This window comes from Meles meles, chromosome 17 (genome assembly GCF_922984935.1).
Source record: "Meles meles chromosome 17, mMelMel3.1 paternal haplotype, whole genome shotgun sequence".
NCBI lineage: Eukaryota > Metazoa > Chordata > Mammalia > Carnivora > Mustelidae > Meles > Meles meles.
The window spans coordinates 61,664,890-61,677,000 of record NC_060082.1 but is presented as its reverse complement, the minus strand read 5'-3'; the positions used below and the strand labels follow the sequence as shown (position 1 = coordinate 61,677,000).

General features: G+C 40.8%; 1 protein-coding gene across 3 annotated transcripts in view; it reads right to left on the bottom strand.

Annotated features, from left to right (window-relative positions):
• Window positions 1-12,111, bottom strand: part of PLD5 (phospholipase D family member 5) — a 400,444-nt gene that overhangs the window by 60,237 nt on the left and 328,096 nt on the right. The gene's annotated exons all lie outside the window — the stretch shown is intronic.

Here is a 12,111-nt window from a genome sequence, read left to right as displayed (position 1 = left end):
GTGCCTCTTTCTGAAACAGTGGATGACACAAAACTCCTAGTGACTAAAACGGTGACAGGTAGCTGGGACCTAGGCGCTCTTACATGGAGGTTGTTTTGCTTATTGTATATCTGTGTATGTAGTGTAACTATTTTGTACCATAGAGGACTGTAACTACTATTTAGGTTGTACAGATAGAAATTTAGATGTTTCATTGGCTGTCTGAAGAGGTGTGGATTGTCTTTTATACAGAGATCTACATTAAAAAAAGGCTACAAGAAGAAAACCACACCTAAAGACGCTTTAAGAATTTGGCACCGTCGGTCACGTTGTGTAATCTGAAATCTTCTAGTTGCTCAGTATCTTGAAGTAAATTCCTGTTCACTGAAGTCTTTTGATTGAGCTGTTGGAATACTTTGAAAAATGATCCATTCTAGCTAATGAAATGAATTTTGCAGTAGGGGTTTCTGCATATTACCCGTATAGTAGTTCTATGCATACGTTTCTGTGCATGTTCTCTACGCAGTTGTAAGGTGTCACTGTATTTAACTGTTGCACTTGTCAACTTTCAATAAAGCATATAAAATGTTGATTAAGAAAAAAAGACAAATTGTCTTTTCCACAAAATGGTTGCTGTGTTGGTGACCAGCCAATGGGGCTAAGGTGGCTTGGGTAAGGTGGCTTGGGGCCTCAAGCATCCTGGGGTAAGTGTAGCGACTTCACTTAAAGCTCGAATTCTCTCTGTGGTTCCATCTGTCCCTTGTACTAGGATGTTAACTTGAGAATTTTTGGAGTGTGGGTTTGACACGATCCAGGAGACCATCCTGCCACAGAGGGAGAACGAAGAGCAGCAGTACAAATTCTCCCATTGCCTCCTGTGCCCCTTGCACGTTCGAGATGCTCTACGAGCCTGTGTTTGTTTAAACCTCACAACTCATAGGGAAGAAACAGCAAAGGAGAGGACTTGCCCAAATGCAGCTGGTGAGCCGGGAAGCTGGTGTCCTAGATGCTCGGAGACGAGCTTAATATTTCATCTTTGGGAAGAATTATTCACAACATGGAGTGTCCATAAGACTCCAGCCTGGCTGTTCACGCTGTTCATGTGTGTGTGTGTGTGTGTGTGTGTGTGTGTGTGTGTGTGTGTGTGCGTGCGCACGTGCCCAGGAAGTTCTGTATATATTAGTCGTCTCAGTTTCAAAACAAAATAAAGATTAGGGGAAATGTGCAATTACACCAGAAAAACATTTTTCTTTGTTTTCTCAACATCAGTGAAAGGAAATGTGGTGAGTCAAAAACCAACCCCTTTCTGCTCAGGGCCTGAGCGGCGGCAGAGGGAGATGGGCTGGGGTTGGCGTCTCCTGCGGAAACCAGAGCAGGCGTCTGATGGATGGCTCTGTCAGCAGAACGTGAAGGGAAAGGCATGAGCATCGTTCCTCATGGTGATTCAGAATAATTAATGCAAGTTAGCTTAGCCACAGCTCAATTTATCATGTACAGATGTCCAGTTTGCTCTTTTCATGATTTCATAGGAATGTGAACAAGCATTTCTTTAATTCTCTTGACAAAGACAAAAGCAGCAGTCCTGCGAGCAGCTATATGCATCCTGTTGGCTCCTGGTTTATATTCTGAGTTACTGCGGGAAATTTAATTAGTAGGAGCTCTAATTTGATTTGGTTTCTGCCCTCAAGGTGAAATTTTTGTTCCCAGGGATAGAAAATAAAGAACTTAATCTCAGCATCTCAAAGAAGCCTCCCACTCAGACATGTGCTGTATGGCCTCTCCTTTCAGGCAGCTGGAGGTCTGCACCACATCACTTCTTGATGTCTTATTTTCTCTGTCACCGAGCGGGAATAATAATGATGGCCACAAAGAACATGACTCATTGAAGAGACAGCAGAGTATAAGTACCTTGGAGAGCACCTGGTTCAGCCTTATCTTGAAAGGAAGGAAACTGAGGCCCCCAAAGGTGACTGACTTGCAAAATTACAGAATAATGAATGTCCTGTGATTTCAGGTCCCAGACTCCTTGGCCCAATAAGGCTGTGCAAATACCACCCCGGGTCCGTCGACAGGATGAAGAGGGCTGGTGCTTGCTGGCTCCCTCCCTCCTTTTCATACAAACCAATGCTTCATTTTTTTTTTTTTTTTTTTTTTTTTTAAAAACAAGGATATCACAATTCTCCAAAGTAACACTTATTCACCTGGCATCTTTGACTGCTGGCTGTAGGAATTCACACATCAGTTGCTTGGCTTTATCTCATCAAAGGGAAATCAATAGATAAAACCTTGGGTGACCGGAGAATGTTAATGGAAGGAGTCCTGAAGGGGTAGAGCCGAGAGGGAAATGGGGTAAAAAGCATCAGGATCACAGCTGAGTTATTTTTAAGTACTTGAATTTCATCCTGCATCTTCTGGAGAGTTGAGAGCACTGCTACAGCCCTGGCCATGCCGACTTTGTCTTCTCTCATCAATAATGAGCATTAAGGAAGCTGAGGTCATCCTTTTCAACTCACTATATTGGATTCCCTTTCCAACTCCCAACAAGGCTCAGTTCTTGACAAAATGTTGGGCCGGACCTACGTAACTATGTCTGCCTTCCAGGTTTGCAAAATAAATACCCACCCTACTCCTCCAGGATATTAACAGTAATGTGAATATTTACCATTTAGCTTCTTATTCATGCAAAGATAAAATAAGTAAACCAGAAAGGCAGAGAAAACCTTTTCTGAAATAAAATACAAAATTGTAATTTCATGCTACTTTTCTTTGAAGCCAAGTCATCTGATAGTGGGAAACAGGGGCAAGGGGATAGAATTTATGGAGGGGGTGGGGTTCATTTGTAGATTCTAATTCATTAAACTAATTTAGTCTTCAGGGCTTTCTTTGAGACCCTGAAGTATAGAAAGGCTCTGAAATTTTTCAGGAAAAAAAGAGAAAAAGGGTCTTCCTTTGGTCCCAGAGAAATGTTTTGTTGGGTTTTTTTTTTTAAGATTTTATTTATTTATTTGACAGACAGAGATCACAAGTAGGCAGAGAGGCAAGCAGAGAGAGAGAGGAAGGGAAGCAGGCTCGCCTCTGAGCAGAGAGCCCGATGTGGGGCTCAATCTCAGGACCCTGGGATCATGACCTGAGCCGAAGGCAGAGGCTTTAACTCACTGAGCCACCCAGGCGCCCCCCAGAGAAATGTTTTGACCTCAGTCTATTCCATTCCTCTTGATTCATTCCTTTGTAATTCAGAGTATGGGCTCAATACCCTTCTTCTCAGTGATGCTATCTTCAACAGTACTGAGTTCCCTTCACGCATGTCACTGGAGCAGGGACGGTAAGAACCAGAGATACCTAGCCTTTTAAGAAGAAATGTTATATCTATCCTCCCAGCTCACTGGTTCTCATCTCCTCCGTGCCACCAAGAAACATCCCGGAATGTTGAAAGGAGACAGTGCTTCTCCTCTGGGCTAGGCCACCACTGGTCTAGCCTACAATCCTGACTGTAATTGCTGGCCACCCAGGAGTTTATCTGCCTTAGTGGGTAAAGCATGGATTCAGGCTTGAATTTTAGTTCTGCGGCCTTCTCCACTGGGACTTTGGCCAAATTCTTTTTGTGCCTGAAACTGTCAAGTTCCTCAATCTCTCTTTGAAGTGCGGTAACATTAACACCCATAGGATTGTTGAGATGATTAAACAAATATACAGAATTTACTTAGGCCATTGACCTAAAAATGGCTCATGAGACTATCAAAAACATGAAGTCACCACTGAATCCAATAGGCTCCCATCATAACCTGGTCTTCCTTGCATCCATCATGACATCAAGGGCCATCTTCTTCCTCTCTGGGATTCCTACCTTGGCGTAAGGCTGTGGTTCAAAGAGTAAGGTCTTCAAACCTTCTTATTGAGAAAGGTAACTTCCACCTTCTTTCTCCATCTTTCTACATCTTGCCATTCACTTACTCACGCCTCCCAAGGGTGAAAGAGTGACCATCCCAGGGAGAAGGGAAAGGACACAGGAGGCTCTTCCTCTCATTCAGAGCAGCCTGAGCTTTGGATGTTTTGCTACTGTCCTCTGCAGGCATGCACAGGGCCAGCTGGCAGATATGCCTTTAACTTGAGCAAGTTCAATTCTACAGTGAAAGTAGCAGGAAGCCCAGTTTTGGCCACAAATTCAAAATGGATTCTCTATTCTGGTTTCATCAGTGATAAAGTCATAGTCTGATCACTGTCTGTCTGATTCCTGGTGCTCGTTTTAAAAATGGCTTAGAGCTCAGGAGGGTGGCAGAGGGATGTTATTTATTGGATTCCTACAACCCCAGGAACAAACTGCCACATCTAATGATCTCAGCTTCATTCTTCTTTGGCCATTTCCGTGGGTTTCTCCACATCCTCACCAACACATCTTACTTCTTCTTGTCTTTTTAATTCTAGCCATTCTCAGTTTTGAGGTGATATAACATCATGGTTTTTAATTTGCATTTCCCTGATGATGAGTGATGCGGAGCATCTTTTTGTGTATTTCTTGGCCATCTGTAGGTCATCTTTAGAAAAATGTCTATTCAGGTTCTCTGCCCATTTTTTGGAAGGCAGCTATGCTCACCACTATACCACCAACGCTCTGCCCATTTTTTAATCTGACTTTTTTTTTTTGGTGCTGAGCTATATAAGTTCTTTATGTAGCTTAGATATTAACCTTTACCACATAGGTCATTGGCAAATATCTTCTGTTCAGCAGTTTGGTTTTTTGTTTTGTAGATGGTTTTCTTTGCTGTGAAAAGCTTATTTTGATGTAGTTTATTTTTGTTTTTGGTTCCTTTGTCTTTAGAGACATATTTAGAAAAATACTGCTACAGCTGATGTCAAAGAAACTGCCTGTAAGATACTATTTCTTTTTGTGCTGTGTTATGATATCCTCATGACTTATCTGTGTCGCTCACAGATACATTGTATTTTTCATCTAGCTCTCAGCACACTTTCCCCATCATAGTGTTTTGAATAGGTGGCCAACACTGCTTAATCCATTGATATCTTAACCTCCAAGCATGGTTGCACCATGAAAATATAATTGAGATGGAACAAACCCTCTTCTGATTCTTCAGTTAGTTCCTAGAGCCTAACTCCAACAAAGTACCCAGAGCACCCCTCCGTTGATGCTGTGCTGTCATGTTTTCCCCTGTTGGTGCTTCTTGTTCTTTTCATTACATATCGAACTAACATCTCTCTTGTGAGATGGGATGCTCTAGGAAATGTCAATATTAAAAAACAGAGTAAAACTGAAATCTGTGAACCTTATCATGTAACAATTTCACACTGAAGACATCAATTTATTTGCAGGTATTTAGCTCATGGGAAGTCACCTTTTAAAGGATGTGGAGTGGGACAAGCCCTTCCTAAGAAGTGGGATGAAGTTCAACAGCTGCTCAGTAACTGGCTGGTCAAAACCATAAAATAGAAACCACCACATGGGCTTGCATTGGGATAGCTGTGTGGGAGGGAGAAACTTGCTGCAAATAATATTGTTCCCTCTGAATATAACCAACATTGACTTGAAAACAGCCTCAATAAAAACAGGCTTAAGGGTATCTTATTGAGAACCAGATTGACAATTATATGGGTCAGAAATGTTCCCAATAGGGGCGCCTGGGTGGCTCAGCGGGTTAAAGCCTCTGCCTTCAGCTCAGGTCATGATCCCAGGGTCCTGGGATCGAGCCCCACATCGGGCTCTCTGCTTGGCTGGGAGCCTGCTTCCTCCTCTCTCTCTGCCTGCCTCTCTGCCTACTTGTGATCTCTATCTGTCAAATAAATAAATCTTTAAAAAAAAAAAAAAAAGAAATGTTCCCAATAATCTTACAGGTGGAAATGTCTTGAGGATTATCTATTAGCCAGTCCAGTGTGGTTTGAACTGTAGGATCCTTTGATATTGAAAACTATTACACAAACTGTAGCCAGATCTAACATGGGAGAGCAGTGGGATCTGCTCAAACACAGACCTGGACGGTGAGCATCTTTAAAATGTATTAGAGGGGCGCCTGGGTGGCTCAGTGGGTTAAAGCCTCTGCCTTCCACTCAGGTCATGATCCCAGGGTCCTGGGATCGAGCCGCACATCAGGCTCTCTGCTCAGCAGGGAGCCTGCTTCCTCCTCTCTCTCTGCCTGCCTCTCTGCCTATCTGAAATCTCTGTCTGTCAAATAAATAAATAAAATCTTAAAAAAAAATGTGTTAGAGCCACAGAAATACCAAATATGCATGGAGAGAAAACTGGTCAAGAAGTGTGACCTGATGGAAAGAAATGAAAGCAATACCACTGAATGCAGAAATAAAGTAAGACATCAAAGACTAGATACTTTGTTTGCCAACTTCAACTTCTCCTTTGAACCTAAAATGAAGGATGAATTATTCAAATCTTTCCACATGTTTATGGGTTACAAAGACATGGCTGTCATCTATAATTCAATGAACTGGATGCCCTGGAAGTTAACAGCACACAAAACAGTTGGCAAGCAAGCATTTTATGTCCCATGTATAATTATAAAGTGATAATTTCTCCAAACTTATATGCAATGCAATTATTATGAACTGGTCAACTGCTTAGTCAATTCACAGGCTGGTATCCAGGGTTTATAAATATTAGATTCAATTCAATAATTAAATACCAAGCATGTCTGATGTTCAAGGCATTGTAGGAGGCAAGCAAAGCAAGATTATGGGCAAGTCATGGTCTCTGATGGATAATTACATGTGCAGGTAGGCTAGGGTATGAACGGGTGGTAGCAACTGGGAAAGAAGAATAAAAACAAGCCATAGAACAAGATAGAATCTGAAAAGCATCTTGAGAAAAACATCAGCAACACTCTGTAGGATTCAAATAAGGGAGATACTGCATCAGAGTAGAAGGATTTAACCCATGGACCCTAATGGAATTCAGTGAGCATATTGTGTATCTGCAGGTTTCTAAGAAGACCCTTAGGCTTTAGCCAAATACTCTGTGATTAAAATAGCAAGAGCTTGACTGGAAAATATCTGAAAATTATGTGGGTATGAAACAGCTTCATGGAGGTGGTGAAATCTGAAAAAGATCTTAAAGGATCTTGAAATTCTACAGTTTTAACAGCAGAGCTGGGAGGACATGCCCAAGAGAAGAAAGGGCATGAACAAAGGCAGGGAGGTGAGAATAGCGGAGTATATGAAAGAGCGAAGGGATTGAAGGGGTAACCCTGGTCAGTGGTAGGATCTACCTGAAAGGCTGGGATTTTAAGGAGTGGGCCTATCACCGTTAGCTCAACTTGGAGACAAGAAAAACATGTGATATAAATGTGGGTAAAAATTGATGGCTTTCCTCTAAGATCAGAAATGAGAGACAAAGATGTCTACTCACAGCTCTTATCCAACATAGTATTGGAAGTCCCAGACACACAATTAGATAAGAAAAAGAAATAAGAAGCATCCATATTGGTAAAGAAGTTAAATTGTCGCAATTTGCAGATGACATGATACTATACATAGAAAATACTGAAGACTCCTAAAAAAAAAAAACTTACTAGAGGTAATAAATCAATTCAGTAAAGTTGTAGGATACAAAATTATTATCAAGAAATCAGTAGCATTTCTGCATGCTGAGAATGGAGTAACAAAGAGAAATTAAGAAAATAACACCAGGGCGCCTGGGTGGCTCAGTGGGTTAAGCCGCTGCCTTCGGCTCAGGTCATGATCTCAGGGTCCTGGGATCGAGTCCCGCATCAGGCTCTCTGCTCAGCAGGGAGCTTGCTTCCCTCTCTCTTTCTCTGCCTGCCTGTCTGTCTACTTGTGATCTCTCTCTGTCAAATAAATAAAATCTTTAAAAAAAAAAAAAAGAAAGAAAATAACACCATTTACATTTTCACCAAAAGTAATAAAGCACCTAGGAATAAACTTAACTGAAGAGGTGAAAGACATGTATTCTGAAAACTATAAAGAAATGATGAAAGAGACTCAAGATGATACAAACAAAAATAAATATTCTATGATCCTGGGTTGGAAGAATTAATATTGTTAAGACATCCATACTATACAAAGCAATCTATAGATTTAAGGCAATTTGTATCAAAGTAACAGCGGCATTTTTCACAGAATGAGAACAAATAGTACTAAAATTTGTATGGAACCATGAAAGACCCCAAAGAGCCAGGGCAGTCTTGAAAAAGGACAGAGCTAGATGTATCACAATCCTGCATTTCAAGATATACTACAAAGCTGTAGTAATCAAAACAGTATAATAGACACATAAATCAACAGAACAGAATAGAGAGCCCAGAAATAAACCCATGCTTTTGTGGTCAATTAATTTTGGTCAATCAACCTATGAAGAAGGAGGCAAGAAGATACATGGGGAAAAGACAGTGTCTTCAATAAATGGTGCTGGAAAAACTGGGCAGCTACATGCAAAAAATGTAACTGGATAATTTTTTTTTAGGTTTTATTTATTTATTCATGGGAGGGGTGGGCAGAGGGAGAAGCAGACTCCCTGCTGAGCAGGGAGCCCAATGCAGGGCTTGATCCCACGATCCTTAGATCATGACTTAAGCCAAAGGCATATACTCAACTGAGTGATCCACCTAGGTGCCCTAGACCCTCTTTTAACATCATCACAAAAATAAACTCAAAATGGATTAAAGACCTAATTGTGAGACCTGAAACCATAAAACTCCTAGAAGAGAACACAGGCAATAATTTCTCTGACATTGGTTGAAGCAACATTTTTCTACTTATGTTTCCAAAGACAAAGGAAAAAAAAGCAAAAGTAAACTATGGGGACTACATCAAAATAAGCTTTTCACAACAAAGAAAACGATCTACAAAACAAAAAGCCAACCCACTGAACAGGAGAAGATATTTGCCAATGACCTATCTGGTAAAGGGTTAATATCTAAACTATATAAAGAACATAAAGAACTTATACACCTCAACACCAAAAAAAAAAAAAAAAAAAAAAAAGATTAAAATATGGGCAGAGGACCTGAATAGACATTTTTCTAAGGAAAACCTACAGATGGCCAATAGATACACAAAAACATGCTCCACATCATTCTTCATCAGGAAAATGCAAATTAAAAGACAATTAGAAGTAAGAAGTATTGGTGAGGATGTGGAGAAAAAGGAGACCCTTGTGCACTGTTGGTGGGAATGTAAATTGGTGCAGCCTCTGTGGAAAACCGTATGGAGGTTCCAACAAAAACTGAAAATAGAACTAACCACATGATCCAGGAATTCCACTACTGGGGATTTACCCAGAGAAAAAAATTCAAAAATTTCACCCCAATTCAAAAAGATAGATGGACCTGGATATTTATTGCAGAGTTACTTAAAATAGTCAAGTTATGGAAGCAACCCAGGTGTCCATCAGCAAACAGATAAGGAAGATGTGGTATATACGTACAATGGCATATACACAGCCATACAAATGATGTGATCATGCCATTTGAGACAACATGGATGGAGCTAGAGGGTATTATACTAAGTGAAATAAGCCTGAGAGAGAAAGACAAATACCCAAGGATTTCATGTAAATGTGGAATCTAAAAAACAAAACAAATGAAAAAACAAACCAAAATCAGAATCAGACCTATAAATATAGAGAACAAAGAGATGGCTGCCATAAGGGTAGTGGTATGGGGTTGGGCAAAGTGGGTGAAGGAGAGTAGGAGTTAGAGCTTCCAGTTATGGAATGAGTAAGTAACAGGGACAAAAGGCATACCATAGGGAATACCGTCAATCATATGGTAACAGCCACCCGTTAGGACAGATGGTAGCTATGTTTCTGGTGAACTTAGCAATAATGTAGAAATTTGTCCAATCAGTATGTTATATACCTGAAAGTAATGTAACATTGTGTGTCAACTACACTCAAAGTAAAAAAAAAAGGGGGGGGGGTTGGATTTCAAGAAGGAAGAGAGCAACACAGACCATGCAGCTGAGAAATCTGTTAAGACGAGTAAGTGAAGAGCCCACATTGTTGTTTTTGCTGGCAATTGGGAAATCTCTCCTCTCTGACTTTGCCAGTTTTCTTGAGTGTGTCTAGAAAAGCTTTTTGCTTCTCTTTCTGAGAAAGCTTTCTGTTCTCTTCCTTCTTGAAGACAGTTGAGCAGGTGGTAGAGAGAGAAGTCGGGAGGTCAGGTGAGTTCCTAAGTTAGGCTGGGTCCTAGCATCATTCTCAGTGTTGTTCGCCAAGACTAGGTGAACACAGAGCCCAGAAGGGAGGGGAAGTAAGAAAAGGAGTAACTTCTTTGTTTCTTTGCGTCCATCCATACATGAAATCACATGGTATTTGTCTCCTTCTGTCTGACTTATTTCGCTCAACATAACACCCTCTATGTCCATCCATGTTGTCACAAATGACAAGATCTCATCCTTTTTTTTATTTTTTATTTTTGGCAGAGTAGTATTCCATTGTATGTATATGCATACACACACACACACACACACAAAACCTCTTTTATGCATTCATCTACTGAGTGACACTTGGGTTACTTCGATACTTTGGCTTTTATAAATAATGCTGCAATAAACATATAGGTGCATATGTCTTTTTGAATTTTTGTTTTTGTTTTCGTTGAGTAAATAACCAGTAGTTAAATTACTAGATCAGACAGTATTTCTATTTTTTTAAAAAAAGGTTTATTTATTATTTTAGAGAGAGAGAGCACAAGTGGGAGGGCAAAGGGAGGGGGAGAGAGAACCTCAAGCAGACTGCTTGCTAAGCATGGAGCCCAGCATAGGTATGGATCTCAAAATCCTGAGATCATGACCTGAGCCAAAATCGAGAGTCAGGCATTTAACCAACTAAGCTGCTCAGGCACCCCAAAAATCAAGAGTCAGACACTAAACAAACTGAGCCACTCAGGCACCCCAGATGGTTCTTTCTTTTTCACAACATGCCCTACACTTAAAAAAATTATAGAATACAGTGATTATATAAGCACTAAAAGAACACTGCAGATCTTTCTTCTGTATCTTTATGACACAGAAGAATAATGATCCTCTGTATTAAACAGTTCTTATGTTAAAATGACATCAAGAGTTACATATAAAAATCACGGAGCGTAATTTACACCAGAGGCTTGTCAGTATGCACCAAGGTGACTCAAGTTCAGGACACACTTACAACACAATGTTGGAAACTAGCCACATTTTATTCTAGCATGGGTTTTGTTTTTGCCATAGGAATCACAGACCCCCCCGCCCCCCCCGGAAGCTTTTCCTAAAATCCTGTGCTAAATTATCTACAACTAATACTGAGTTTGGTGACAATGTTTGAAGCCAACACCATTATAAAAGCACAGGTTTAAAAGATGGTTTCCATTTTTATTAATGGACACTTTACAGACAGTAAAAGTCACCCTTTTCAGCATACAACTTCGAGATTTGATAAGCACTCTGCACGCACCAGCACAATCCAGACACTCAACATGCCATCGCCCACCCCAAAAGTCCCCTGCCTCCTTTGCAGTCACCTCCTCTTCTAACCCCAGCCTTTGGCAACCACTGATCTTTTATTTATTTATTTTTTGGTCTCTATAGTTACGTTTTTGTAAGAATGTCCTATAAATCAAATCATACAATACTAGCCCTTTGAATCTGGCTTCTTTCATTTGGAACGACCCATTTCACATTCATCCGTGTTGTTGTGTAGAACACTAGTTTGTTCCTTTTTAAAACAGATTTTAAAATTTATTTATTTATTTAAAAATTTTATTTTATTTATTTGAGAGAGAGAGAATGAGAGAGAGTGCATGAGAGTGGGGAGAGTCAGAGGGAGAAGCAGACTCCCCACTGAGCTGGGAACCTGAGGCGGAACTCGATCCCAGAACTCCAGGATCATGACCTGAGCTGAAGGCAGTCGCCTAGCCAACTGAGCCACCCAGCCGCCCATAGTTTTAAAATTTAAATTCAACTTAATTAACATATACTGTATTATCAGTTTCAGGGGTAGAATTTAGTGATTCAGGGGCGCCTGGGTGGCTCAGTGGGTTAAAGCCTCTGCCTTCGGCTCAGGTCATGATCTCAGGGTCCTGGGATCGAGCCCCGCATCAGGCTCTCTGCTTGGCAGGGAGCCTGCTTCCTCCTCTCTCTCTCTCTGCCTGCCTCTCTCCCTACTTGTGATCTCTA